Source organism: Meleagris gallopavo, chromosome 10 (assembly GCF_905368555.1).
Source record: "Meleagris gallopavo chromosome 10, MGAL_WU_HG_1.1, whole genome shotgun sequence".
In the NCBI taxonomy this organism is placed as follows: domain Eukaryota; kingdom Metazoa; phylum Chordata; class Aves; order Galliformes; family Phasianidae; genus Meleagris; species Meleagris gallopavo.
This window is the reverse complement of record NC_139413.1, coordinates 20697074-20710006: the sequence shown is the minus strand read 5'-3', so window position 1 is coordinate 20710006 and position 12933 is coordinate 20697074. Positions and strand designations below refer to the sequence as shown.

The 12933-nt window shown below is 41.6% G+C and overlaps 1 protein-coding gene across 6 annotated transcripts in view; it reads right to left on the bottom strand.

Annotated features, from left to right (window-relative positions):
* MAST2 (microtubule associated serine/threonine kinase 2) overlaps positions 1-12933 on the bottom strand; it is a 164164-nt gene that overhangs the window by 150352 nt on the left and 879 nt on the right. The gene's annotated exons all lie outside the window — the stretch shown is intronic.

Sequence of the window (12933 nt, the reverse complement as noted above, 5' to 3'; positions counted from 1 at the left end):
TTCAAGCCAAGCTTATCCATATAAAATCTCATCTTAGGCAGAGAATAAGCTGCAAACAATTTCCCTACGTGATACATTACTACGCAGCTTAACATAACTTTAAATCATGTCTTCTAAATTACGTTTAAATAAGAAAAAAAATCAGCTCTCACTAGTGGCTGTTAAATAAGATTTGCAGATCGTAGTCAAAAATCTATTTCTGAAGTCATTAATGCAAATCTATTCAGCCTACGATGTTATGCCTCTAACTGTCAAACACAGACCAGGACTGCACACTCTAAAAGCTTCAAGATTCTTTGTAGAGAGAAAAAAAAGACACAAAGTGGCTTTACATGAAAAAGAAAGTGTGGATTTGAAATTGAATCATTCTTAGCCTTCCCAAACCCCATCTCTTTCCAGCACAACATAACAGTAACCTCACTGTTAGTTTGGGGAACAGGAACGCATTGCTCCACATTTGCTTTAGAGGTGCACGTTTTGTAGATTGAGAGCTACTGCTCTAACACCATTTCTTCCTCTGCTTACCATTAAACATTCAGCTGCCACACCACCTACACCAAATCAAAAATGAGACCTGGCTAACAAAGTAGTTCAGCTCACTTACCGCCAGTTCCTCACCACCAAGCCCTATTCCTATCCTAGCACTGCTAAACTGCTTGAAAGCTGCTTTAATCACGCCTCACAGCTCCCCACACACCTCAAAGTAGATGCTTAATTTCTCATTTAGTTCTGAACTTCCCCACAAAGGCACTGAACACCCTCATTTCCAGAAGCCAATACTTCTGCATTCGCTCTACCATGTGTTTCAGCTGCACTTCGGAGTAAGCAAAGTCCCTTCAAAGTGTGGCCCTACCTCTGAGAGCTGCAGAGGCCAAGGGAGAAAGTCCTTGCTGTCAGAAAAACTACATAATTGCTGAATATTTTAAAGAAAGGGACCCCAATCACACACTGCAGGTATATACCTGTTAAACTCACCCAGTAATAATTAAAAAATAAAAATAAAAACATCCAGTGTACTGTTCTCAGACAGACTATTACTAAGTTTTCAAAATGCAAAACTAAAAGGCAGCACTTTCAAACTTCACTTTCAAAGAGACGTGCATAACTTTGTCAGAAAAAACAAAGAAGAGGGAAAGTTTCAACTCCACAATAGCTGTCTTTCATGAAACTGTAATTTATTTCACATATCCATCAAAATGCAGCTCTAGTATTGCAGTTCACAAATGAAGAACAGCAGTATTACAGTAACAGCCCTAATAAAGTCAACAGGAAAAAACCCACACAAGAAGAGCTCTTCCCATGTCCTTGTCCCAAAGCAAGACGTAATACACGCGAAGGGCAAAGATCTTATGCAACATCCCAAACCCATGGGTAAGGACAAGTCTTTGCAGTGATAACACACGGTTTTGTTTACGTGCTTTCCAGTTACTAAGTAGAGCAGAGTGGCTGAAGCATTCCTTACGTGGCACAAGCTGCCACAACTTTAAGGGCTCTACTTCTACTCCTGACTTGCAAAAAAGATTTGCAGCTTTAGAACACCCAACAGAAACACTTTGCTCACAAAGCACAAAAAGGATTTCTTCAATTTCTTCTCAAAGGCAATAGGAAAGATGTGTACGAATTTTTTTTGGCCTTGTGGCTCTTGCCAGAAGACAGAAGTCAGGCTTGAGCAGCCCTTTCCATCCTTCAAAGGGCCGGGGTCCAGGTAAGAGCATCACATACAATCTTCATTTGCCAGGCTGAGGTTCTTCCTATCAGTTCTTTCAGCAGTACACAAAGACGTTTGTTCACATAACTTGAAGCAGGAAGATATGAAGAATAGGAAAGGATTTTCTTGAACAGTGAGGAGCTCTGCTTTCTTCACCTCAGACACTGAGCACGCTTGAACAGAAACTCAGCACAGCTGTGGCACTGGAAAGGCACCCAAATCTGCTTCTGCTCCTGACATCTCACAGTAGGGCTACGCTGTGCTCAGCAAGGAGAATCAGACATTGCAGCAGTAGCTGTAAGACCGAAGACAAGAAACCAGATGTTCCTCCTGGCAGGTAGGAGTACGCAGCACTGCACAGATCCTTAGCCTGCAAACAGCAGGAGAATGCAGGAAGCACAGCCATGGTGGTATCAGTGATCAACTTCCCTCAACCAACAGACCAAGAGCTGAATCACCCAGCCGGTGAGACTGAACCACCAGCAGGTAGATGGGAGGGCAACATACCACTGTAGGGCCTGCATTGAAGCTCTAACATCACACGGGTCAGCATTTGTTACGTTTACTTTTTGTTCTAATTCAGAATGTATTTTGGAAGCACATAATGTTGTATGAGCATTAACCTTCCTTAAAAATAAATCTCTAAAAGAAGCAAAAAACATTTAACTCTGACTACTGAACACACAAATCCGTAGGCCAAAATGCTTTACCAAGTCAAAAATTAAAGGTTTTTTATGCCCACCAAGCACAATAACCCAAATTGAAATGAATTCTCACAAACTGCTGAAAGAAAGAAATGAAAAAGAATAGCAAATAATGCACTAATACTACCCTGTTTTGTAAGGAAGGCAAGAAATTAGTAATGCCAATCAAGTACAACTGAAGATGATTTTTTAAGCAGTAAAAACTGCTAACATTAAAAACGGAAAAACCTTAAAATCAGGTACTGTTTGTCCTTTAATACGTAAGAGCCAATTGATTCAGGATTCAGTGTGCCAGTATCTGAAAAGCATTTTCTTTTCAGCCTTTCCCCTCTGTTTTACATAATACACACACACATCCTTAACAAAACTAGCAAGGATACTGCAACCTGTGCAATAAATCCCAACATCTCCAAAGGTAAATCTATAAGCTTTATTCACTACCAATGTGATGTTTTCAGGGAGGCGGGCATTACTGGTGCAGTGATACAGTTACACAGCTGTAACTGATGAGCACCTCCAGCTTCTGCCTGCACTCATCCCCACTTACGAGCAGATTACAGAGGAGTGACAAGAAAAACAGCTGAAAGCAAACGGAAAGGCATCACAGACTGATGCTGTGAGGAACACCTCATCTTGCTGCTCCGATGGCAAGATTCTTCCCTTGTTAACTCCTCAGGAAACAACTCCAAGCGTGCTTGATTACAACTAATGAATTGGAAGCTTTCATGTCCTTTCACCAGGGAAGTTCAAGTTGTTAACTTTGGTGCCAAGTGCTCCCAGCTGCAGGAATGCATTAAAAGCCTTCTTAAAAAGCAGAAGTAAATATTTACAACTACGTACACCATCACACCCTTTTTGAAAATCATCAAGAGGCAGAATCATTTTATTCCTAATGGCACCGCAGTCTGGAAGACAGAGTGATTTGTGATCCAATTCTATCAGCCCGAATGTCCACTGCTAACACAGAAATACACAGCACCACGATTTACACAAAGCATGTGATCCTACACTTAGGAACTCTGTGTGAAGAAGGATAGTGCAGTTCTAGAATTCTAGGCCTAAGGTACAATACTTACTAGATTTTCAATCTTCTTCAGAAAAAGAGCAGCACTTTCCAAAGGAAAAAGGATAGCAGGCTGAAGTTTCAGTGCAGTCTCAAATAAAAGTCTCTGTTGGTCTGAGACAGAGCCATTGAAAACCATCCCAAGACAGAGGGGCACAGAGGAAAGAGACCAAACCCAATTGCTGCTGTGAGCCCTCTTTCAAATGAAGCCGCCTACTGAGAAAGAAGGCAGTAACTCGTGAGCCAAACTTGGGCACCAGCAATTCAATTACTACAGATGATGAGTGACGCAATTTTAAGACCTAATCTTAATCTACTGAACTTATTTAAATAATACAGACTGCATAGGGGAAAATTCATACGTGCTGAAAACAGACCACGATTAATCTTAATGTGTTCTCATCACTAAGGAGGGCCATTGTTTACATCTAGAAAGAAGATGAGATGCTCTTTCTGGTCTGTAAGGGTCTACGCTCCAACCTCCTGGCATCACTGTTGTTGTTGCCATAAACAACCTGGAATCTTCTCACTTCTTTGCACAGATGAGAAGCACATCAGTGCACAGCAAACAGAAAAAGCACCATGCAAATCTCCCTGAAACTCAACATATAAACTGCACGTATGATATAAAGGATGATTTTTTCCCCCGTGATTACGAGTACATAAAACAGCCAATAGCCTTAGAACCAAAGGAGACAGGACACTGGAACTGTGGAAATTAAGTTAACCTTCAGATTTTATGATAAACATAGCAAGTACTTAATGCTTACCTTTTATTAACAGAAATCACATAAAATGTCAGGCAAAGATACTGATTCACAATTCTTATCAATATTTGCACACAGAAATTTAGTTTCTACAGTTGGACAAGAGCTCCTCCTCATCAAGTTCCACCCCGAAGAAACAAGAGCCAAATTTTGTTCCAAGGACAAGCTGTGTGTTTCTTCCCTTCTGCTTGAGAACAAAAACAATGCTCGATTGTCAGGTTTATGCACATCAACACGGGTCAAGTTCACACTGAAAGCTCACAGTCAGCAGAGTCTTCAGTGCCTGCTGCTTTGGCAGAACAGTGCTGTAAACAGATTCTCCCCATCCTAAAACCAAGGATCAATGCAAGGAGCAAAGAACATCCCCATAACTGAGTGAATGCATAGCTGAGATTTCATAGTCCTGTTTTTTTGCCATTGTCTCAACACAGGTTCAGTATCAGTCATTTGACTAATCAGCAGCCTTATCCTTTGTTTTGTGTGTCCCTGCAACCAACTACACCTAAATGTTTCAATGCCCAAATACCTACTATCGCTGTGTTAACTATCCAGCTCCTGTGCTGGTTCTCCCCTAAAATACTGCTCTGTATTTATTTCTTTGCACACTTAGTATCAGTTCTGACCACTGGGTTCAAACTTATTCAAACACCATTACACTTGGTGCTTCAATAACTTATTTTGACTTGATATTGTTGAAAATGGTTCTGGTGCTTAACGTGTGACAACATACACTGAAAAAAACATTACAGCAAATATTCCTATAGAGATCATTCATGAAGATGTACGTTCTGAAAACAAATCACAAATCAAGTTACAAAACCTCAAACTTCCCACAGTGCAGCAGTTATTTCACCACCAATGAGATCAGAGTGCTATCTGCTCCTAGAAACGTAAGTACATCCAGGGAAGGTCTGAAAGCACTGTCTTGCTCTTACATCTCTGAAAATCCACACCAATTGTCTTCAGAAAACACTGTTGTTGTAACACAACAGAAAGCAGAGCAATAGCAGTAAAGCAGCAAGGTCCCAGGCTGCAGCAAGCGAGGATTTGCCCAAATGCAGCAGCAGCAGCTATGGGCACAGAAAGAAAGGAACAAAGCTGCTTACCTCCAGAAGGCCTCAAGGACACAGGGATCTCCAGCAATCTGCCCTTGCCTCCACTGCCAGCCCTTAAATGAGGCTGGGAAGGGCTGGATCCTGGCTCCAACCTTCTAGCTGCATTGCACACACCTGAGCTCCCTGGGCTGGCCCTTCCTTCCCACAGGTGCTCCATCACTGCTTCAGGCCATGACTCTGCATTTCTGCTACCACTGTCAATGTTTTTATTGTATCTATTACAGCGTATTACCTACATTATGTACACATTGCATAACAAACAGTATTTATTATGCAATTCTAATAGCAGAAACATTTTTTTTCTGGCAATAAACAGTGCATTGTATTTCCACATAAATAATGGACTCCTATTAACACTAAAGCAATTCCAAAACCTTACAAGCAAGACAGCTAGATTTTTTTCCGCTGTTTGGTTTTCAGCCTTGAGATCCCTTCCCCCACTGCACTGTAATTTGTGTTTTTAACAGAACATTTGAAACTAATTTCTTAAAGATAATTAGATTCAGGGTTCACGAGACCTCAGCTTAGTTAGATAGCCTGCTGCCACAGAGAAACACAGCTTAGAGAAATAGCAAAGTAGCTAACAGCAAATAGTAAAAAGCGAGTAGATTTTAAACCAGGTTTTAAAGGCAATAATACAGCTAATTCAATTAAATAAGGCCTTCGGATGTTTTTAATACAGAGATAGCAGAAAGCATCAATTTCCTACAGCCAAAGAGCAACACCTGTCACCATACCCAAAAAAAGTAAGAAGTAAAGATGTGTCAGTTCTCTCTGCTCAGCTGAAACACATTTTTGTAGTGACTTGCAAAAAGACAGGTGGTCACTGAGAAGCCAGGGACCCAACTTCTTCCTCCACTGAGCAGCAGTTTAATCGGGCTTCAAACAGTACCACATCACCACAAGAAAGACACCACAGCATGACATAATCTGATGTGGAAATCAAGCAGTGTAAGACTGTGTGACATAGATGTTATTTGGTTTCTCAAAGCATACAGCCATGAATATTTCCGTAGTCTTCTAGGCTTTTGTAGACACCTAACCCAAGCCCTGGATCTTCTACTGCTCTGTACCAGTTCGCAGTGGTGTATGATTGTAACAACAAGTACTCCCACAGCAAATCCATCCCCTTCTGACAGAAGGCTTCTCCTGGCTCACTGATTTGTATGCTCCTCTCAGACAGCAAACACAGGGCCCTGCTGAAGCCAGAGGCAAACCATCAGCAGTGTGAACACCTATATACTCATCACCCCTCCACTCTCACTTAGCTGTTCATGTGCATAAAGCACAAGATTTGTTCTTATTCTTCAGTAGTGACAGGAAATTTAAATCTCACATGGGCAAGCCAAATCATCTGTGCAGGGATGAAATACCTACCTATGTATTGATTATAGAAACATATTAGGTTTGTCCATTAATATTTAACTTTGAGAAACATTATGTTTTTATGGCATCAGACCAGAGAAGAGCCATACGCCCTTTGGCTCTATGTTGCTGTTATCTAACAAACCCATTGCAGAATTGGTCACTTGACTCCATTCCCCTTTGCCTGATTTTAGATGAGCCTTTTCTTCAGTGATTTTTTTTCCTTTACTTCTGGACATCAGTAGAAGCACACAAGTGAACTCAGACCAAGCAATACGTTACCAGCAGCTGCCACTGCTGCCTGACCAACATACAAAAAACCAAGGCTAACAAAGGTGTTGAACAGGAGTAGCTGTGGCATCAACACGGATCTGGAGAAAGCAGTGAGGTCTACCTGCAGAACATGAAGGGGTTTGCTCTTTACCTTCTGTTCTTGCTTCCTCAGAAAAATGAAAAAGAAAACAGGATCATATACATTACAGGGAGCAGTTCCTTCTTCACCTGCAATGCTCTGCCTTCTTCACTACCTTTTTGGTGCTTTTTTTTAACCAAGGAAGAATGGGCAAAAATGCAAGAAATTAAGCTCTGAGATGAATTAGGAATGCCTGTCAATCAAACACAGAAAGAAGATGCGCTCTGGTTCACCATATCAGAAGCTAAATGGGCCAGAGCTCGGTATCTTCTCAGAAAAACAAAATTGTTTTGCCCTCCTACTGAAATTAGAAAAAGAGCTATAAGATGGCAAAGAAAGGAAGAAAGGAAGAGGAAGTCTGAGGTCTAGAAGCAGCAGTTCTGAATTTTTAATGGTAAGTCATACTGACAGCTCATGATTTGATAGTCTTCAGCAATGTCTTCCACAAATATTTTCTTTAGCTCCTTTGATGAAACAGACACAGGACAGAGCTGTCCTACAATCAGCCCTAAACAGCAGGAACACCCCAAAATATTTGGCTGGGACAAAACAGATGGTTTCTGATCTCCCAGAACTCAGCAGAAGTCCTCCCCTCCATTGTCCATGAAACATATTAGGATATTTTTAATCTATATTTGCCTTTATGGAATTTGTAATTTGAATACTAAAGCCTGCATTCTCATGATGGGTTCATTTGGTTGTTTACCTGAATTTTGAGGAAAAAAACAGAACTTTCACCTTCTTAAGTTTCATCCCAGTTTTTGTGCTTTGACATGAAGGCAGAAAGCAGAGCACTGTGAGCTGTTAACCACAGGGCCCACGCTGACAGCAGAACAGCAGCTGCAGCAGAGCTCTCAGCAGCAGTCCGAGAGACAGAAGGATACAGAAAGCTCAGAAGCAAAGCACCAACCATACCCGAAAAGTTGCTTCTTCACCTATCATGCAAAAGGAATGACTCACAGCAGATACAACCAATGAATCCCAAACTGATAGGCAGTGTATACAGAGCTCATCACAACAGAGGTATTGCCTTTAATAGTCCTGAAGATACCTAGATGGAAAAGAAAAAAAGAGAGCAAGAACACTTACTACATTTGAAGCATCATTTCTGAGTAGGACAAAAAAGAAAGATCTCTTCAATTTCCAAGCTTGCCCCACAACAAGGAAAGCATGGTAACAGCTCATCTGCAGCTGTGGAGGCAAAACAAATCTGAGTAGGACTCTGGGGTTTGGCCAGTTTCTTTCTCCCTGCTGGTTACTGACTGCTTTCCAAAAAAATGAACAGGGTGAGAAGGCAGTGGAAAAGATACTTTGCTGTTCCCTAAAAGACAACATAAAAGCAGTGGATAAGCTTTCTAACTTAATGTTTAAAAGTAGTCTTGGAATGATTTGTGCAAGTTCCTGAAAACAGGCATTAGAAATATCCACACGGACACGACATTACAAAACTTTCTCCCATATGATACACCCAGCTGTGGCAATGCAATCCCTGAAAACGTAAGAAGACAAATATCAAACAGTTGAGAAGTAACCTTGTCTGTGAGCACGGTGTTGGAGGCTGCCAGCAGAATGTTGCCCACTTGTGGTGCACCCACTCCAAGAACAACTGGGGGAAAAGTGCAAAGTGCTTAAAGCAAAGGAACTCATCATCTTCTGTTCCAACTGAAGCCAGATTTTACATTTCAAATACATGGAAAATATGTCAGATAATAGAGTTTTTAATGCCTATGCTAGCACAGGCATATTTCCACAGCTGAAAATTGGATGTCAGACAAAACAAGCTTTGAAATAAGATGTGGTTTAATTTCCTAACTGCAGGAATAATTAAACATTGGCAGAGTTTTCTAGAAGAGGTGACAGATACACCACGATCTAAGCTTAAGATAAGATCAATTTCCAAGTTGTTTTAATTTCTCTCTGAGGAAAGTTGCACAGCCCAAGCAAATGGAGGAATCACAACTGATGGCCACAATAACCCACTGGGGCTGCAGGACCTACACAACTATATAGTTGCAAAGACAGGAAGAGAAAGGAATACTTCTGCTACACTCTAAAAGTTTGTAGCACTACAGTTCCAAATGACTGTAACATTTAAAATGTACATTTTGGGGAACATGTAAGGTCTGAACCTCTTTACCCACCCCAAAATGTACAGGTGGAGACAGTCTACTGCACCACAGAAAGGAGCATGGTGATATGAAACTAAACAGGACTGAAGAGGTTTTCCACCTTACCTATATTCTGTAAATAGCTTACCTGCTGGCTTCAACTGAACATCTCCCATACAATGACATACACGTAGCAGAAGAGTCCCGACTTTTAGCAACATTTCAGCCCAACTCTTGGTCAGCAGAAGCCAAGTTAAGCTTTATACAAGACCAAGGTTCCATCTAACCCAGAACACTGCCTCTACAACTTGCAGTCCCTCAGCCAATTAATTTCAGTTCAGTTTTCCTCAGTAATCTTCACCATATTCCTCCTACAGTACCTGAACTCTGAATGCTTTTTCCATCCATAATTTCCAGAGGCAAAACAATGGATACACTCATCGCCTTTTGCATGAAGGCCCACTTCTTTTTAAGTCTGCTTAACTCAATATTAATGGAAACACTCAGCTGCCGTTTGCTACCCACCCTCTACATACCAAACGTGGTCTCATGTACCTTCATCTGAAGCCCCTTGAGTCGTATCTTCTGAATATTAAATATTCCTCTCTAAGAGAACTTTGATCCTTGACTTCTACCTGAAGTAGAAAACAATAATAAAAGCAACTCTGCCACGCACTATATTGCATGCAGGATCTCTCATGGCAAATATCACAAAGTATCCAACTATGGAAGCCTGATATAGAAACAATTCAATGTTTATAATGTTTAAATACTTATTATATACCATTTAATGCCACAGATGAGGGCAACTGTCATCCATCTCAAGCATCATTAACTTTTACCTCAACTCCATTTTTCTCCTTCAGTGCAGTCAGCAAATATATGAGGATTAAGTTGATCCTTCACAAAATCCAACTGGGCTGTGTTTGACAATGAAGCCACCAGGCAGTGATACTTAACTGCCACGGGATAAAAAGCACAACTCAATTACTAATTGGCCAGATAGGAAATAAGAGGGTGGAGCAAACGGCCTTTCCACAGAAAAGGAGGATTGTTAGCAGAACACCAGAGGGATCTGTTCTGGGATCAGTACCTTCAATACTGTAAAGGAAGACGTAGGAAAGAAGTGTAACATTTACAGCACAGTTTGCTTAGTTATTCAAGGTTGCAGAAGTAATAGCCAAAGATCTGAAGTCAACCTTAAGGACACTTCTTAAGTATCATGATGTAGAACAGCAGATAAGATTAGATGTAGATCAGTGTAGCTATGCAGACGTAAAAATAATAATAATAAAAAAGCAGCTAAATTCATATACACAATTATGAATTCTGAACTTAAAAGATTAAAGAATGAAACGTAACAGACCCCGACTCTGTTCCTCCGATCCATGCATCACTGTCTCTAAGAAGGAAGAGAGCTGTAAAAGATGCAAAATAACCAGTAAGGACAATGGAAAGAACAGAGTCACTTCTTGCAAAACCTCCTCAGGATGTCAAACGAGTGATGGATTGGTAAGTAAGAGTTATCAGTCTATAAGCAAAACAGAAGAATGTGGATTCTCTTTTTCGCCGCTTCTTCCAGCGGTGAAACTACACAAGGATGAAACAAAGGAGTGGAAAATTGAAAAACAAACAAGAAGAGGAGATTTCTTCAGTCAGGTCGTGCTTATGCCATACAACACTCAGCTGCAGGATGTTGCGGACACTACAAGTATACACGGCTTCAAACACCGATTGGAGAAATTCACAGAAGAAAAAACCCGCTGGGGGCACTAAAAACAAATCTCACCTCTAGTCCCGGAAATCTGAGAGCCACAAATTGCTGGAGGTTGGGAAAGGTATTTCCTCAATACACACTATGCTCTTCTCTAAGCATCTGCTTTTGGCAGCTCAGAAAGGCAGGTTAGCGGGCTCTATAATGTGACCGAGTACGGCCAGCATAATGTTCTTAAGTAGCTCAAAAAGAAAAAAGTGAAAACATTAATTGAACGTACATGCCGGATCTATAAGCACAGCACATTAAAGGATCGGCTTTTCAAAGGCCCAGAAGGTCAGCACAGCGATTAGCTACCATGGTCACAGTCTGATAAGTACTTTTTCCAGCACTGAGAGTAGCTTAGTCTTTCCCAACCACAAACGTGTGAAACTGCATGGCAAACACGCAGCAAAACCTGCCTTCGCCACCAGCAGCTCCCTGCAGCCACGTGCACTGCTGTGGGCCTGGGACACAACGGCTGCTTGAAACAGAGGGGGCCCCAAAGGAAAGCTTTGTCAAGTTGCATCGATGGAAATAAAACATCGCTATCTTTTGCGTCTCGGAAGGTCCTTCCATCACCCTCTGCACCAGCAGCTCCTGACCTTTCAATAATGAGCTGTTGAGATTAAAGACAGACTCTGTGAGAAGGCTTCTTTGACATGTTTATTGATGTTGCTCAACACATCCATTTACTGCAAGTTGCTCATTGCATTTACAGAACCTCTACCGCTTCAAATAGAATAAATAAGGGGAGAAAAGATGAGAGGGCATCGTCTGGAGTTTGGAGGGTTCTCGTACAGGCTGACTAGAAGGTTTCCAAATGGTACCTCCCATCGCACCAGTGATGTGCCTGAACAGCAATCTGTTCCTACAAGTCAAATCAGCCCTCAGTCAGAGCACCTGAGCTAGGAGCATACTGCCAGTTTCTTCCCTTCAATAAGTTTGTGTGTCTCAAACACTGGCACTTCTGAATTTGCAGCCTTTCCTGTTTCACATTAATGCCGTGCTGGTGAAGCCTCCTGAGCATTCCCCACAATATGATACAGTGCACTCTGCATACACAGTTTGTAAACACTCTGAGTCACAACTTCCATGTCAATATCACACCAAGTGTCACAACACAGCAAACACCTTGCTGTTGTGTACAGTAGTTCCACCAACCGTTATATGAGTGAACAGACTGGAGCAGAAGGCTGTCACCTCTTCAGTTTTTACTTATTCTTTTTTGTTGGTTGCTTCCAGAGCCCAGTCTGAGAAGAGCCTATATTCAAAAGGCACCCGCTAGTCAAAGCTGAAATATCAGCCTACTATAATTGAAGGCAACATTTGGTTTTTAAAAATCCTAGCAATATTTTTATTCCGCAACATCAGGACTGATTCTGAGCATGGCAAAACTGTGTTCCATCAGTGGGGCTTCTGGAGCAGCCTGCCATGGGCACAGCCCCGCAGTAAGCAGAGCCCTGCCAAGCAGCTACATCTGGGGAAGAAGGCTCACAACCGAACAACTGACAAACGGGGCTTCCGAACACAACTGTAGAGGTATTCCTGTTTCAGCCTGGAGCTACATCTGCCGTAACAATGTAAATTTAAGACTCCTCCTCCACCAAAGGTGTCCAAGAATAGGCCTTCATCTTGCTCCAAAAAAAAAAAAAAAAAAGGCAAAATAAAGCAACGAGGGAATCTTTACTTTTGTGTTAATTTCTTCATCAGTTGCCAACTACATTTTTCAACTGCTCAATCCCACCCCTATTTCTCTCCCCTGTAAAACCAGGAACATCAAAATGTGGCCAAAGCAAAGCTCAAGCTCTGCTAGGTCTCTCATCCCCAAAACCTTAAATAGGGAACTGATCTTTTTTGGTGGGGGTGAAACCCATAAGAGTGCACGTATTGACCCTATGATTCTGTGTAAATGTACTCAGTTTTCTGTACCCGTAT